At 35.0% G+C, this 18,808-nt stretch overlaps 1 non-coding gene across 1 annotated transcript; it reads right to left on the bottom strand.

Moving 5' to 3' along the window:
* Window positions 1–13,433: 13,433 nt before the first annotated feature.
* LOC124081626 (U6 spliceosomal RNA) lies at window positions 13,434–13,540 on the bottom strand. Its single transcript, XR_006848087.1, has one exon. It is a non-coding gene; the product is annotated as a U6 spliceosomal RNA (small nuclear RNA).
* Window positions 13,541–18,808: the final 5,268 nt, after the last annotated feature.

Here is an 18,808-nt window from a genome sequence, read left to right as displayed (position 1 = left end):
AAAATCATATGTAAAGTAGGTACTAGACTTCTCTTCCTCTGTCAGTTGATTATAAGGTACATACCATGAGGTTATAGGTTCATGCTGAGGGACAGAAGTCACTGCAGGAAGAGTAGGAACTATGAGAATTTAGGCTACTTCTTCATACAAACTACTTATGCCTTCTGGTACAAGGCCTGATTGGGTATGTGCCATTTCTACTTGATGATAGAGTGCTGTTGCACATACAACTTTATGGTTTGGTGGGTCAGAAAATACCCACTTCATGGTGGGAAGCTCAGGTTGCATAACAACTTGGTGGCCCATGGTCAAGCATTCAATTCCCACTAAGGCCCATTAACAGGCCCAAAGCTGCTTCTCAAGAGGAGAATAGTTGTCTGCACATGATGGCAAGGTCTTACTCCAAAATCTCAATGGTCTGCTGTGTGATTCACCTATGATGCCTGCTAAAATCTCCAGACAGCACCCCTATATGCTGTTGACACATCAAAGTATCATTGCATCTGCCAGGTCATATATCCCAAAGTGCAGAAAAAGCCAGGACCTTTTATAGAGTTTTCTTCCATTCTGTGCCCCACATTAAAAAAAGGAAAAAAGCTTTTTGAGTCATTTAGTAGATGGGCCTGAGTAACACACCCAAGTGAGAAATGTGCTACCTGCAAAATCCAAATAGGCCAACCAGATTTTGTGCTATTTTTTGTTGTTGTTCATAGGAGGGAACAGTTGCAACAACTTATCCTTTACCTTAGAAGTCTTATCTTGGCAGGCCCCACAGCACTGGACTCCTAGAAATTTTACTGACATTGAAAACCCTTGGATTTTAGTGGGGTTTATTTTCCATCATCTGATATTCAAATGTTACATTAGCAAGTTTAGAGTAGCTTCTAACTTCTTGATCAGAATATCAAATCAACATAATTTCATCACAGAATAGACCAGTATAATTAATACCTGGTGGAGGAGAAAGATGATCAAGATCTCGTGAATTAAATTATGACACAGGGCTGGAGAGCTGATATACCCCTGAGGAAGGAAAGTGAAGTTATATTGCTGGTATTGCCAGCTAAAAGCAAATTGCTTCTGGTGGTCCTTATAGACAGGGATGGAGAAAAAAAAATATTTGCCAGACCAATAACTACATACCAGGTACCAGAAGATGTGTTAATCTACTTAAACAAAACAAATAGAAAACATCTGATATAGCAACTTAAATTGGAATCACCACCTTATTAAGCTCATGATAATCAACAGCAGGATCCAATCATCTTCTGCACAGGCCAAATAGGAGAATTCAATGGGAATATTTTGGCAATCACCACCCCTGCATCCTTCATGACCTTGACAGTGACACTAATCTGTGAAATCCTGCCAGAGATATGGCATTTCTTTTGATTTACTATTTTCTCAATTATAGGGTTTTCAGAGGCTTTTATTTGGTATTTTCCACCATAATAGCCCTCACTTCACAGATTAGGGAACCAATGTTGTTGTTTTACCAAGTTATATCTATCCCAATTACACATTTTGGGACTAAGAAAATAAATAATCACAGGATAAGTTTGGGGTCACACTGACTCACAATGGTATGAGTCAGACACTGGCCAAAACTCAATTGATCATCTGACCTTCATTAGCCCCATTGGAGGGCCACAATAATGTTTTGGATCTCCTGAAAACAATGTCAATTTAGACCCTGTGTCTAGTAATACCTGAACGTTCTGATCATTGACTTTTCCTCAATGCAGCTACCCTGGTAAAAGGCCTTGGGTGCCTTTGGGGACGAATGGGAGAAAACTAATAGTAAAATATTTTGGTAGTACCAGGGCCCTTCCTCAAGGGTACCTGGCCTTCCCTTTATTTAAGGTGTCACAGAAAAGCAGAGAGCTCAAAGTCTAAACCTTGGTTCTTGTGTTCTGAAGAAAGAAAATTTAAAATTACACACCAAAATCCATGCAAAAGAACTTTATTTTAAGTGAAAGTGAGGTGAAAGTAAAGTAAAAGCAAAGTGAGGCTTAAGAATAGAGCATTCTCAAGGGAAAATGTGCCATTTCCAAGCAGGGAATGACAAAGGAGACAATGCTGTCTCCGAATTTATTACTCTTTTATGGTTGACTTGAAAACTTTGGTCCTCCTTCAGCAACCTTTGCCAATCAAGTGTTTACTCCTTCATGTCAAATGGTCAAGATTTTGGCCTTAGTTGTTCCTATCTGGAATTGTCATACTGACCTTCCTATTTAGGAGGGCTTCATCTACAGGTTGATTCCATGTTTATGTGGGAACTTGGGTCAGTAAAAAGTCAGAAGTTACCGTAGCGCTCCTATGCTACTAAAGGAATCTCCCTTCCCAGACAAGTGGAGACATGTATAGCATAATTCTTAGATTCATTCTGAGCAATTGAATCATGAAAGATGTTTACCATTGTCATAGGCAAAGGGGATTAGTTTCCCCCAGGGGAGATGGAGAGTTCACTACCACAGATCATGAGAGTAGGGATGCCTAAAGCTCAGGACTTAACACCTTCTGAAAAAAATATATTCAGTAGAATTTAGAAATTCAAAATCCCTATCCTCCTTAGAGACCTCCCAAATCTCTATCAAAATTTAGAGGATCCCATTTTTTTTCCAAGCAGTGCTGTAACTTTAACTACAGACAACTTTTAATGCTGGGAGTTGACTGGCATCTTAACTCAAGTGCAGTGTGAGGATTTGTGTTTGGTTTTCAGCAACTTCATTCATATGACTAAAAAAAAGATAATTCTACTCAGAGCACACTTAGAAGCTTTTAGATGGGTAATGAGTGTCTGCAGCTTAAAAACTAAATTTGCAAGCTCATCCTTCTCCTTTGTTACTTTGTACAATGAAGCCAGAAACAACTAGTCAACATCATCATATTTCTTAATTTTCCAGAAATGTTCAAGAATATCATATATACAATCACAAAACTTCTTTTTACAGTTGGCAAATTAGTAGCTTCAAATGTATTTATTTTATGAATCTCTTTAAACAGTTCACACCATGGATTGTCAGAGCTCTTGATAATATGAGAATGAAAGACTTTAGTGACTTTAAGCCTAACCTATTTGGACAGTCAACTCTGGGAACCATAACACCAAATAAGTAAATTCATGTTTATAATTCTACTTTTGTAGAAACATTTCTGGTACCAAAATCTGTATTAGGGTTCTCTAGAGGAACAGAAACAACAGGATATATATATATATATATATATATATATATATATATATATATAGATATAGATATAGATATAGATATAGATATAGATATAGATATAATGGCCCTATAATGGCCCTCTGTGGGCTGTAGAGCTGGAGGAACCAGTAGCTTCTCAGTCCAAGAAATTGAAGACTCAGAAAAAGAGGTATCATTGATGAAACATCTATTATGGGACCAAAGGCTTGGACAGACCCTGGAGTTTCCAGTGGAGAATCACTGACCATTTTGGAAGAGTGAGGACCTGGGATCTGAAGTCCTAAGGTGATGGCAGCAGCAATCAATAACTCACTCAGGAAGAATTGAAGTTATTTGTGTTTCTGCTTCCTTGTTCTTCTAACTTTTTGTTACATCCAAGTCTCAATTTATCAGACTGTGCTGCCCATACTTGGAGTGGGTCTCCACTTCAGTTCACTTTCCTACATGCCAACCATTCCTAAAATACCCTCACTGAGATTCCTAGAAGGCTTTTACATTTAACCATCTCTTAATCCCATGAAGTTAACAACTCAGATTAACCATCAGAGTCTCCAAGTATGATGTATTGACTATCTCTGGGACTGTACCTATATCTTGTACAGACCAGGATATAGGTTGTATATGTCAGTTGACTGAGGAAAGGAAGAGTTAGGCCTATTTTACTAATGGTTCCACATAATATGGAATTATGATCTAAAAGTAGACAACTGCAAAACTAAAGTCCTTTTCTGAAACATCACTGAAGAACATTGGAAAGGCAAATATTCCCTTAGGAAAAATTCTGATCAATGAATCTGTTTTTTCACTTTGCTTGAAGGAATAAATAGTCATATGCATTTTTATATATAAAATAATTTACTGTGTCAACTAGTTTGGCTTGACAGTCAGGGATTACAATGAATATGATTGGAAAATTAATGATAAGTAGTATCATGGATGAGGCATGTGTATGAGGGATGATATCTCTGAATAGTTAAAAATATTGATGATATGTGGGCCCTATGTGCACACTCAACAAAGAGTGACTAGTAGAGGTATATTTTAATAGCCTATTGGGTAAGATGATTCATTATGTAAATAAAATTCATTTCATTTTCCAAGACATGCCTGTCTTCATTTGAAGGAATAATGAACAAAGAGACCATAATGTCTACAATGAAAGTTATGCATGGGCTTAATAACATGAATTTTCATTTGCCAAGACTGATCTGTAACCAATGGTATGGACAACCACGTATGGGCCCACAACAATGGCAGGACTAAAGAAGGGTGCCCACTATGTTCCTGCTTTCCTCCCCTCATGATATGTTTTTGTGAGTATTGCTTACAGTTCCAGGAATAAGCAACATGGTTCTGCCCCTGTGCTGCTTCTGAACTTGCAGATCCCAATATGTTAAATGCACATTTAAGGTAATCTCTATTATACTAACCATAATATTTCTCAGAAGAAACATTATAGGCCATGAATAAATAGAATGATATATTACAAGTTCTGAAAAATAACTTTAAAACAAGAATATTATAATTAGTAAAGTTAACCTTCATATATTCGGAAGAAATAAAAACTTTTCAAGACAGGCAAAAACGAGGAAATCCATCACCACCAGATCGTATTTACAAAAGATGTTTAAATACTTATGGGAGTCTTGCATCTAAAAAAGAAAAGAAAGATAATTAACACATTGAATTAAATACATTAAAAAAAACATTAAAATGTAAAACCCATGGAAAAGTAGACATACAAGAGAAAGAAAAAATAATCAAATCTTATAAATGCAATAAACTACCAAATCACAAACTTGAACAGGAGAGGAAGAATAGAATAAGCAAAACTGAAAGAAAACAAGAAATATAACAAAATGATAGCAGATGTCATTGCATACATATACCAACCTTGAATGTAAATAAACAAATTCTCCAAATTAAAGATACAGACTGGCTAAATAAATATACAAAAAAGTATTATTGGTTTTTCAATTGTTTTCTTTTAGAGCTTGGATCATCTCATTCCAAGCCCTTCTGGAATTTAGAGTTCAAGCTTGAGAAGTGAGAATTGATCTTTTACTTCTAAATTAGACCTGACTTGATTATTTTGCACTTTTTAATATACAATCCTTATTATATGTTAGGAATTTTGAGAGTTATATGTCTTGGAGAGGTTCTCTATTATTTTCTTTTTAATTTGGGATTCTATATTTATACTAAATATGGATGGCTATCTCATTCTTAAGGTTTGGAAACGATTCTAATATTATTTCACTCGGAATGATCTTAATTCCATTAACCTGTATCTCCATGATGTACTCATTTTCAATGTCTCTTAAATTTAATCTCTTAATCTTCTTCCAGAGTTGTATGTTCTGATTTTGTCCTTTGCATTTTATTTTTTCTTTTTAAACCCACTGAGTGTTCAAATTCATATCCCCTGTATTTGAGGCCTGAAGTTCTGTTCTCTACATAATCTAACTTATTAGTAATACTTTCAACTAAATGTTGACATGATTTATTGTGACTTTCATTTACAGGATTTCTGATTGGTTTCTTTCTAGAATATCTATTGGCTTCTTGAAATTATCTTTCACCTGCTATATTTTCTGTTTCTTCATTCATTATATCATCTTTCAGCTCATTGATGTGTTTAATAATCAAATATTTATTGTCTTTCTTTGTATTTTATTTTCTTTTTTGCTTTTTTTCTTTTCTTTTTTTAGAAAAGAAAAAGGAAGATTTATTGGTTTGTTAACAAAGGAGAAATATAGGAAACTCCTATCCCAGAGGTTGTGATTCTTCCCATCAGCTGGAGCAGGGTGCTTTTAAAGAGGCTACATATTGGAGTTGCAATTCACTTGTTAATTTGGGACATAGTCATTTCTGAGATCTTCTGGTACTATACCCAAAGTCTGTATTACTTTGTTCCTATGGTGGGTGTGCAAAAAAAGAACAAGTAACTTTGCTTAGAGTGGGGAAGAAAGGCCATCTTGCTTTCCCTGAGATTAGGGAGGGGTAGGAGCAGGGAGAGAGGAAAGGAAAGAAACATGTCCATTTAAAAATAAGTTGCAGTGACAGAGCAGCAAGGGTTATATTCAAATCAGTGGACCACTGTTACCTTTTTCCATTGTCAATTTCTACATTCCATTTCTATGGGAAAATGTGTGATGACATCTCCAAACTTCTTCCTGCTGAAAGAGGGCAGAAATGGGGAAAGTAACCCAAAGTATTTTTTCCTCTATCAGGTGAGGTGTGGAGAGTTAAGGGTACTCAGCATAAGAGCAGTTCAGAGGTCCATGGTGGCTGATGACATATGACTGGACAAGGCATACATAGGGCAGGAATCATGCTAAGAAAACAATAAACAAGACAGCAAAGCATTACTTTTTCGGTAAACAATTAGCACAAAAGCAATTTGCATTTTAGCCAGTTCCTTAAAACCACAAGACAGTAACTCATAATGATATCAATGAAAAACTGACCAAGTTTTTCAATATAGGAAGTTAGGATGATTTGTAAGTCTATGAGATCCAGCTCAAGTTAACTCAGGACAAACATGTGATTCTTGAGTCCTTTGTGATCATTATTATTAGGCACTTTCACACAAGAAAACTTCCTTTATAGCCTCTAACATTACTCTTGGCAGAGCTGACACAAGTGTACATTTTAAGTTACATTTAAGAAAAAGCAACAAAACATTGTTCTGTCTTTTAAATGTTCCTTTAGGACAATGCTCAGGCTATTCCCTCCTGCCAGGTGTTTAAGACTAAGTCAGTCAAAACTGACATTGTTCCTATCTACTATTAAGAGTCAGCTGAGATTTCTCAGAGATCACTCTTGGGCATGTATGCAAAGCCTCTTGCCTCTTTTAGCTTTTCTCTACCAGAAGTGTCATCTACCAGGATGGGTCAGAGTCCTGCTGACCACATGTGCACTCTCTTGGAAGCTTCAGGGATATTTCCGTCTCCATTGACCCTCACTTTGCAAAAAATGCACTGGTTGGCTTCTGGTTGTTTAGTGTCCTCTGAATCTCCTTGTTCAGTAGATTGGGTGACTCACCAGATTTGTAGGGCCCAGAGAGGGGTTCCATCATTCTCTGGATCCTGGCTGACCTTAGAGGGCAAGGGCCAAAATGTTGGCTGTTTTTTCCTTTACCCTTTTACTTCCTTGACTTTGATCTCCAAGTTTTGGGTTTTAAACACATAGCAAGCAAGTTTCACTAGTCTTAAAAGAGTGAGCAACAGGTTATAACTTCAATATCTATAATTTTACAGTTACCCCTTTCATTTAATTGGGGTCAGTATTAGTACTGGGTGTCAGCATTATATACTATCTGCATGTGATGGTTTATTATCTCAAATTAACCCAGGTGGGTTTCTTGTTTGTTTGTTTGTTTCTTAAGCAGTACCTCTGCAAAACATTAACATACAATAGTTACAAAGTTTATAAGGAAAACGCAAAATAAAACTAACAGAGAAAACATATTCAGTTTGTGTAATATGAACCAAAAAATGACTTTTATTTTCTTGTTCTTTTATTTAGCTATAGAGTGTATTCCCTGCTCAAGATCATAGTGATCTTTACAACAAAAAAAAAAAAAAAAAAACTTTTGAACACTACTTTAAATGAGTTGAAGTCTAGCCTATTTTTGAGCCATTCTTATATGTACTAAGATAGGAGGCAGAGCCTTATCTCAGATAACATGGAGTTGTTGACAAATACACAGTACACCATTATATCTGAAACATGAATCAGAGAAAGACTAAGAGTAATCCTTTAACTTTCTTTTTGTGGAAAAAGTAGCAGAATGCTTCCATGTTTTACAATGTTACCTTAAACAGATCAGGCTCTCATTATTATCTCCCAAAAATGCTTTTAAATTCCAATTTCAGTGTGAGAAGTAACACAAAATTGTACATATAACTTATTGACAACAGGTTATTTCATCCAGCTATAAATATCAAATGACATGAATAAATACCAATCGAATTTTTTATTCTTATAAAATTTGAGATTTTGCTACACATAATTTTAGTTTGGAGAACACCAACTTGACAAGGTACTCTCTTAATCTTTACATTTCAATAAGTTGAAATTTTAAAGTACAATTTAGAATCTAGAATGTAATGGTAACAATAATCACAGGTCTTCATGGGTTAGTAAAAATCAAAGGATAGCCTTAAATCTCCTATACATTTAGCAAACAGTGTTAATCATTGTAAGTTGATTTAGTCATAGCAAATGATATAAGGTAGGTGTTCAAATGACAGTGTGACCCTTCTATGTCAGATACAATGTATAAAAGAGAACAGTTATTGGTTATCTTGACAGGAAGATAACCAATAACTGTTATATATATATATATATATATATATATATATATATATATATATATATATATATATTTATTTTTTATTTATTTTTTTTTTGGCTGTGTATGTGGGGCTGGGTACCAGAGATTAAAGTCAGGGGCACTCAACCACTTAGCCACATCCCCAGTCTTATTTTGTATTTTATTTAGAGACAGGGTCTCATTGATTTGCTTAGCACCTTGTTTTGTTGAGGCAGGCTTTGAAATCCAGATCCTCCTGCCTCAGGCTCCTGAGCCCCTAGAATTACCGGCATGCACCACCAGACCTTGCTGATTTCAATAATTCTTAAATTTTATCTCTTAGTTTTGAATTAGAAGTGATGCATATTTTGATCATGGTTACTTAATTTTTGTTATTGTACACTGAAAGTTCAAGTTCATGTAACTTGTCTTCATGATCTAGAAATCTGTATTTTATATAATCTGATCTACCAGTGAGAATTTTATCTGAATTTTTTTATTTGATTACTGGGTTTTTCATTCCCAGGATTTCTTATAAACTTTTACATAACACTTAAACAAGGCTTAGGCAGATCTAGCTCTCAGATGCATATGTATAACTAGTCCCATATAATCTGGGTGTTGACTATATTGTTACACATAACAGTTTTTTAAACAGTTACAAAATAATCATTTAAGACTTTAAACAGGAAAAAAAACTAATTCCTTTAAGACTTAGTTTCCCCAAGTAATAAAACCTAACAAATACAATAAAATTATTTTGATAGATAAGAGCAGAACAATGTTTCATACTTTGTTGTGTATCAGTACATTAAAGTTCTAAGAACTTTGTTATTAATTATAGCCAATTTAATCACAAACACAAACTTTCTTGAGATTATCTTCCACAGAACTTCTGTGACTTACTTACATTCTCAATTTTGCATTCTTACTTTGGTCCACTTTCATCTTGGACTTTAGCCAGAGAATATTTCTTTACCAGACAAAATACTTTCTCACCTAGAAACATTTATTTTAAACTTCTAATTTTCTGTATGAAAATATATTTCCATACCTATACCTTTCTTTTCTAGTTTTGGACCTTTTTTAAAATTCATATTCTGAAGCAGACCTTATGAATGGTATCTGTGCATTTATTTTTTTTAATTTATTTTTATGTGGTGCTGAGGATCGAACTCAGTGTATTTCCCATGCTAGGTGAGTGCTCTACCACTAACAAGCCCCTGTGAATTTAGTTTAGACAACAAATTTCATCTCAGAAGAGAGTTGGAAAATTCAGCATATATAAAAACTTTACCTTACTTTTTTTTCCTCTGAGGTTGCATTCAAGGGGTTGGAACACAGGATATTTTGATCCTGACCTGGCTCTCTTATTATTATCACATGCACTCAACTTTAAGTGAGTTTCCCACTGTCATTTATATCTGGAGGCTTTTTTTTCCTTTGGCCATTTTCTTATGCTAGGCATATTGTCATACAATGGAAGAGGCCCTTTCCATTCTTTTTTTTAGGCTTCCTTGAGGACCCATTTGCAGAGGCTTCCTACAAAACATAGGTTGGCTTTAGTTTCTGTCTTTTTTTTTCTTTTCTGGGTGCAGTTATTTATTCTGTCAGTTTCTCCAGGCATTTGGTTTGATGGGATACTACTATAGCAAGAATTGCTTTGCCCTAGTGATTAATATGCCCTGGCCAAATGAGGTACCCTGTCTCAGCTTAAAAGGGAAGACTATTCCTTTCTCCAGTCATAAACTGACTGTGCTGGAAACTATTACCACATTGTTTGTAGCCAGTAGCCTCCAACATTGCCCCCCAATGCAAAAAGAGGTTGAAGGCATGACAGAAGCCAGGTTATCTTTAGCCATTTTTTCTGTATACCAAGCAGGTTTTCTGGGATTATTTTTCTTTTTTTATACAGTATAGGGCTTGTGTCCTTGGCCCACAATAAGATGATCTGTGGCTGCCAGGGGCCAGGCTGAGAAATAATGCTGGGAGTGTCAACACTGAATTTAAAATATGGATTTAAAAAAAATTCTTTCTTCTCATATTCTGCTATCCTCGCACACCAGAGGCAGTGCCTTTTGGCTCCTTTAAATTAGTTTTTGACTGTTCAGACCCCTTGTCATGCAACTGCACAAATGCCTATACATACAGAATCTTTTTCATATACTTTACTCCTGACAAACTTCAACTTCAAGATTATATAATAATCCAGAAAAAAATACTTAATGTCCAGATTGTGTTACACTAAACCATCTTTCTCTTAGACAGGTTTATACCCATATTTGGCTGATGTGATCAAGATGTCTCTGCTAAAGAGACTACCAGTAAGATCAATGCAGCATGGCCCATGTCTTAAAGGGCCAGTAACAGAGAAAAAAACAGACAAGAAAGGATCACCAAAACCAGGTGGACAGATGGGAACATTTAAAACAGACAGATCCACCCATGAAAATTTATTCTACTCTTTTTACCTTTGACAGACTTACTCCAACTGCAAGATTATGCAATAATCCAAAAAGCTATTTAAAAGCCAAGTCATTACAGTAAAACACTATCTGAGACTTATACCTATAGGCAGCACTTTCTTCAACTATTTTTAACTCTTATATGCCAACTCCAATTGCAAGATTGGGGGAAAAAAACAGAAAGAGAGACAAGAGACAACCAGAGAGAAGCCTCAAAACCATGGCTGGCAGATGGGAACCTTTAAATAGACCAGCCAAGATCATTCTCAATAGTTTACCTATAGAATCAATGCAATACTGGCCACGTCTTAATAGGAGCAGTAGCAGATACAAACAAAACAGACAACTAGAGGGAATTACCAATCCCAAGGTCAACAAACAGATGAGAACATAGAACAGATCAGAAGGAAGTTCATATCCCTCATATCCCTATGTTCTCAAGTCCTGCTTTACCATGACTCCTATACCAGTGATGTTACAGATGTCCCCAAAAAGAAGGACCAGGTGTTTCCACAAAGAGGAACCCAATGTGTAGGATGAAGGGTTTTGGCACACACACCAGGGGACTTACCAAATGGCCAAGGTTGTCACCATTTTACTGAGTTCAGTTTCCTTTCTCTCAAAGTGGACCATGATGGAACAACCTATACTGTTCAGAGACAGAATGCAGAACCCCAAACCAAAAGGAGCTTTAGTAGCTGCTGGGATGCTCCCTCAGTCCCTCCCTTTACTGACAGGAATAGATCCTCTTCTTTGACCCCAGGCAAAATCACCTGTCTCCTAACTCTTTTGCTGTTGGCTCTCAACAAGTTAGCCAGCACCTTGGTATGGATGTGGGTTTCCTTGGAGCCAGGCCTGCCAAAGAAAGCTGGAGTGGGTGCTGCTCTTGGGTCCCTTCAGGGTGTGAAATTTGTTGCTAAAATTTGGTCCTTGTCCCCAACGCCAATCTAATAATGAGGACATGGTTTGCAAAAAAAAGGAAGTTTAATGTTTTGTTAGCAAAGAAGAAACAAAACACAGGGTACCCCTGTCCCAGGTGCTATGATTCTCTGGAATTTCTTCCAGTTAGTGTCTGTTGGCTCCTTTATTGGTGAGTTGTAACTATTAGGGTTGGATTATATTATTCTGTTTCCTCATGATTTCTGAGGTCCCAGATTTGACCATCCCTTGAGATATATTCTTTCTCTTTTATGTAGGGACCCTTCAAGATAAGATAGATAATAAACTGGGTATGTAGTCAGGTTAATAGACCCCACTTAAGAATTTTTTAATGTAAAGGCCACATTTTGATAATTTCAGCCAAGTCTTTGTCCCAGAAAAGCAGGAAAACTGGTAGGAACAGATCTGGATAGAGGTTAGGAAAGTTGCAAAAAATGTGTGGTCAATCAGAAGGTCACCAGCTGAATCAAAAGACTCAACACTTTCAAATACTTGTTTAACAAAGATTTTGACCAGTGACCCTATATTAACCCCTAGGCTGACACACTGGGAAGGAAAAAGACTGCTATCCAACCCCCCTTCTCATTTTAAGAAAGCACTGCTAATTTTCTTCTCTCTGGAATAAATCCTACTCTTTTACACTCACCCTTCATTTTCCATGGATTTCATTATTCAAGTTCACAAGAAAAGAACCTGAAGCGAAACTGGTGGTGAGCTGCTTGGGTCTGCTATTATATGGAGAAGGGTACTCCTCAGCACTGAGAAGTGCAACATGCCTGTTGCTGCAGCAGCAGAGAAAAATCTGACTTCATTGTTTTTAACCCACAGAGCTGATAACAGCACACATTTCTCTGCTCTGATTAGCTGCTAACACTAGAATAGGCTTTCTTGTCTGCAGAGGCCTTAAGTTAGAACTCCCCTACTCCATACACTGCAGAGTGGAAAATTTGGTTTCGTGAAGAACTCCAGTTTCATTGGGATGAGTAATTGTTTCTTTAGAACCAGTCCTGTGCTGACAGTACATCTTAGGTTCAAAACATATGCTCAGTCTAATCCAAGTGCTAACTTCAATCTTCAGTGACCCTGTGGAAGAATAGAATGCCAAAAGTAACACTTATAGATTAAAAGTAAATGATATATCAATATATAATATAAATATAATTATGAATGATCTCTACAACTTTCTTAACCTAAGAGTAATGTGTGAGGTGTAATACAGAATTGGCTGAAATGGTTACAAATTAATAATTGCATAATAAATTGAATTTGAAAATGCAATGAAAATAAATAAGACTGAAATAAGGTAAATAAAAAAGAAAAGATGGTAGAGAGTGGGGTCAGAGGAAAGACTGTTTAAGAATAAGATGAGTGCAAAAGAAAAGGGTGACATGGAATAGTTGTTTATAGGAGACACTAGGTATTAGATAATATCAATCAGTTAGAACATCACTTATCATACAAAGATCCAGATTACTTTTTCGTTTTGTTTTGTTTCTTTTTTTTAATATGGAACACTTTATAAATTTGTGTATTATCTTTTCACAGGGGCCATGCTAATCTTCTCTGTATCATTCCAATTTTAGTTTATGTGCTGCTGAAGCAAGCACTTTTTTGTTTTGTTTTTTTTTTTCTTTTCTTTTTCTTATTCTTCTTTTTTAAATGGAGTCTGTGTCTGGTGTTTCAATATTTAGAAACTGCCACCTATGAAGAAGCCATTAAAACAAATTCTGATACCCTTTCAATTTAGCTCTGACAAAAACTGGCCAAACATGTTAGGTAAATATGTATGCAGAATGCAAATATGATCCCCTTCTTGCATGGCCACCTCTATTGGGGGGATCAATTAGGATATACTACTTTTCATCCTCAGAATGTCTTTTTTAGAGTATCAGTAGGTGAGAACTAAGTTTTATGGGGCAATTGGCCAGATTCCTCACTTTCTTATTCTATAGATTAATCTGGCCTGAATTGCACCTCTTGTTCTAAGAGTACCTATGTGTGTGCTATGGAGACATGTGTGAAAGAACTACCCTATCTTTCAGCCACTTCTGTGGTTGAGGGAGGTAGTATTTTTCATCAACTTCTGATTAGTCCCTGACATATGTCCTTGTCAGCCACACCTTTATCTTTCAAAATAGACTGTCAATTTCAAAAGATAGTACCCTTTGCTCTCCTCTACTCTTCTGAGTACCAGCAGGAATCCAGTATTTCTTATGTATTCAGATTGGCTGTCATTATAAGTACCCACTGATCCAGTGAGAAGTACATCCTAAATACCTGTTCTTAACAATTATATAGAAATACACCCAAGTATTTCTATACTAATGGTTCTGTAATTCAGAAATATCACCATTACTTATAATAGTGTGATTATTATTATTATTATTATTGGTACTGGATATTTAACCCAGGGATGCTTTATCACTGATCTACATGCCCAGTTATTTATTTTTTGTTATATATGTTATTGTGAGATAGGGTCTTTCTAGGTTACTTAGGGCCTCACAAAGTTGCTGAGACTGGTCTCAAACTTAAAATCTTCTTGCCTCAGCCTCCACAGTTGCTGGGATTACAGACATGTACCACCATACCTGGTTCAAATAGTCTCTCTAATATTTAGATAATACTAATGAATTTGACTAAAATGTCTCAGATTGAAAAAATACTCTTAGTATTATTTCAGAGAAGACCAAGTTTTTACAAAAATTATATATATATATATATATATATATATGTATATATATATATATATATATATATATATATATATATATATATATATATATAAATTTCAAAAGAATAAGGAATTTTGAAGATCTAATATTTTAAGCATATTGAAGTAAAAAAAAACAGTCATATAGAAATTAATCAGAATTACTTTTTAAGAATTGAACTTTACATAATGAAGGTAAATTTTTGGGTAAAAAGGCTATTATAAATTTTGTTTTACTGTAATAGATGTTATTTTATTCTACTATTTCCCCTAAGTCATTACAGGTTTATTACTTGAGAAAGTTAAAATTGCCACAACATAATGTTAAAAATTATCGAAATGTAGAACTTTTATAAGTTAGTTTCTGTAAGGACTAAATGAGTTCAGAAAGGACACATGACATAAGATTAGCATGCAAAAATGTATTAAAATTTTATATATTAATAAAAATAATGGGAATAAAACTACAAATAAACACAATTCTATTAGCTATTGCTCCCCTAAAGTTGAAGCACATACATATAAGTGTAACAAAATATATTCATAATTCATTTGTGAAAATTACAAAACCTTAATCAAAAATAGCAGAGAAATCAGACATGGTGGTGCATACCTCTAATCTCAGAACCTTAAGAAGCTGAGGTGGTAGGACTACAAGTTCAAATACAGCCTCAGCAATTTAGTGAGGCCCTACATAACTCAGTGAGACCCTGTCTCTAAATAAAATACAAAAAATAAGTCTGGGGATGTGGCTCAGTGTTTAAGCACCCTTGGATTCAGTCTTTACTATAAAAAATTCAAAGTTAAATAGAGGGATATGAAGTGTCCATGATTTGAAGACTCAACATAGTAAAGAGATAACATGTCCCTAACCTAAAAGGTCTGGAAATTTAGTGTATATCCTATATTTAGACAAAGACAATTTTATTTTAAATTTTATGCAAAATTATGCAAGCTCTAGAATAGCTACAAATTGTGAAGTGAAAAAATGACATAGGAGCAACCAGTTTTCTCAATATTAAAACATGATAAAACAATCAAGATAGTAGGGAACTAGCGAAGGGATAGAAGCATAAATTAATAGAGTTGAATAAAGATCCCAGAAATATGTATACAGATATGCTTAATTAACATCATAGTAATGTGAAAACAAGAAGTTTGATGGAGGAAACTGATACATCAACAAATACCACTGAAACAAATTGATATCTGTAGGTAAGAACATCGAAGTAATCTTCATATCTTATGCAAAAATTAACACAAGTGGATGGCAGACTGTATTAGTCAAGAGTTCTAAAGGTATAAATAAGCAATAGAATCTGTGCATGTGAGAGATTGATTGATAACAAGAAAATGAAAAACCTAAGAACAAGGGGAATGAAATGTAGAAGTCCCAGAAATTCAAGACCAAGAATCAAGAGCTGTGATATCCAAGAACAGAAGAAGAAGGATTTATCAGCCATAGAAAAGGGAGAATTTGCCTGTTAAGGATGAATTTTAAATGCCTCGCAAAAGCCTTATTTTGAAAGTTTATTCACTAATCTGTTTTCCTATTGGGAGGCAGTAAAGCTTTTAAGATGTGAGACCTACTGGAAGAAAGTTAATTCACTAGAAGAATAACCTTAAAGGAAAGTTTGGGCCCGGTTTCTTATTCTATTTCCTTCCCAGGCAATGTTGTAAGTATCTTTCTCCAGAAATCTCACCATGCCATGATGTTCAGCCTCAACCATTGCAAAATGATAGGGCTAAGTGACCATCATAAGCTGAAACATCTGAAACCATAATCCAAAATAAATATTTATTTGCTTTATGGATGTCAGGAATTTTTTTTTACATCAATAAAAGGCTAATACATGTCCATCTTCCATTTTTTTTCTTTTTTCTCTTTATCTTTTTATCCTCAAGGTATTGAATGATGCCTGCACACTTTGGTGATTTACACATACTATGTTAGTCTACTCACTCAGTGCTAATTTCTCTCAGAGAAACCTTTAAAAACACACCAAAATAAAGTTCTACCTGATATAGTAAATCTTTAAACCAGAAAAATGTACACATAAAATTATCCATCTCACAGACGAAATGTAAAATGAAAACAAAACTATAAAATAAAAACAGAAATATCTAAAAAAAAAAAACCTTGTGATTTAGGGCAATGCAAAGAATTGTTTGGATTAAAATCAAAAGTATAATTTATAAAAGATTAAATTGAGCAATGGGACCTCACAGAATGAAGGAAAAATACTATTCAAAATATCACATAAAAATATAAACAGTCAAGCTATTTGTAAGGGTTCTGTGTTTGTGATTGGAGTCTCTGAGAGCTTCATGGCTATGGCATACTTGGTGGCTAAGGAAGTTTTTGTGCAGAGGCACAATATACCTGGCTGCTAGGAAGTTTCTGTGTAAAGCACAGAATGTCTGGCTACTAGGAAATGCCTGGCTATTTTAGCAATTGCCTGCATGAGGAGGCTGTGTATTAGAGTCTTATCAGACTCGACCTTGATCTCAGGCACACAGTGCCTGGGAATAAAGAAACTCTCTTGTTAAACAACCACAATGTTTCACCAACCTCCACTGCATCTAGACTTGTCCACATAAAAATAACTTTAAACAATGGAATTTCTTGAGAGCTACACAAAACTCCTAATAATTGCACATTGCAACTATTGTATGTAACTGAGGAACAAGCAGCATAAAGTTGCTAACTCTGTAACCTGCCTAATGACAGAGTGAACAATAATGGACTACTGATGCCAGTGTCCTAATGTAATCTATTAATATAAATAAAGTTGCAGCTTGGCCATTTGGCCATTCTGCCATCTTTCCTGCCTCTGCATCTTGTCTCTGTCTCTTTATATTTTTCCTTACAGCTATTGAGAAAATATAGTTCCAAAGTACATATCCCATAGAGAACTCAAAACTAGAATAAAGTTTACAGCCCTCAAAACTAAACTCTAGATATCTACTATTGAAATGGTAGCATGAAAATCTCAGTGAATCCATTCTTAAATTAACTACAACTTGAGAAAATTATAAAGTAAAACATTTACAGTATCTGAAATTTTTTCTAAGACGGTGGAACAAAGGAGAAAATATATATTCAATGAAGCCTACCAATTTTTGATTTTTTTTCATTTGTTCTTTTTAGATATACATGAAAGTAGAGTATATTTTGTAAAGAACAGTAAAATTGTGAAGCATTTAAACCATTACAAATTTTTTCACCTTCTATCCTAGATCACCATGATGGAAGTTTTGTTCCAGATAGGAATAGCCAGAAACACACAGCTTTATCTTTCCTCAGTTCCTACCATCTTTCCTCAGTTCTTAGTCACATGACTAGGGGTATGATCTTTTATCTAACAGGACAATACATCAGAATTCCATCTTCTCTTTTTTATTTACTTAAGAAAATAAGTTTCTCTTCATTATCAATTTTTATAAAATCCTCTGTTTGCTTTTATTGGTTCTTTTTAGTTATAAATTACACTAGAATTTATTTTGACATAATTATACAAGCATGGAATATATAATGTTTTAATTAAGACCTAATTACATCTCCTTGTGTTCCAGAGACTAAATATATGGCAACTCTGGTTGAGAAATTAGTATATCATTTTCTCCACTAAGCCCATTCACAGAAATATTCTCTACTACAAGGGCATCAGCCCTAAAATAATGATACCATCACCATTCTCACTCAAACATGATATATGACAAAGTTTCAAACAAAAGAAAGGAAATAAAGAACATTGGAAAATACCACCTCTCTCTATGCCCTGTTAATATTCAAACAGGGGTAGCATAACCATCCCAAGTCTGAAAGCATGGCTCATAGACTCCCAGTGGGAAAGGCTATCCATATGAACATAGAATTTCAAAGTATACCCCCAAACTAATTTTATCTTGTAAACTATGTGAGAATTAGCAGGATTAAGAGTTCTCTTGAAAGCAATGGAAATTTTGATGGCAAACAACAAAGAAGAGAGCAGCATTATGGTGCAAATAGCTAAAACATGGGACACCTAGTTTACAGGAGGGAAACAGGGAAATAACCCACTGATGGGCGGACACCAGATAAATGCAGTCTGGACTAGACTTCTCAAGAAAACAGTCTAGTAATTCTCCAAAATATCACTTTTGATTTGTGGTGTATTTT

Source organism: Marmota monax, unplaced genomic scaffold, assembly GCF_021218885.2.
Source record: "Marmota monax isolate L192 unplaced genomic scaffold, Marmota_monax_Labrador192_F-V1.1 WCK01_AAM20220418_F8-fsc00067, whole genome shotgun sequence".
Classification (NCBI taxonomy): domain Eukaryota; kingdom Metazoa; phylum Chordata; class Mammalia; order Rodentia; family Sciuridae; genus Marmota; species Marmota monax.
Note: the sequence above shows the minus strand (reverse complement) of the source record. Positions and strands in the feature narration are given on the sequence as shown.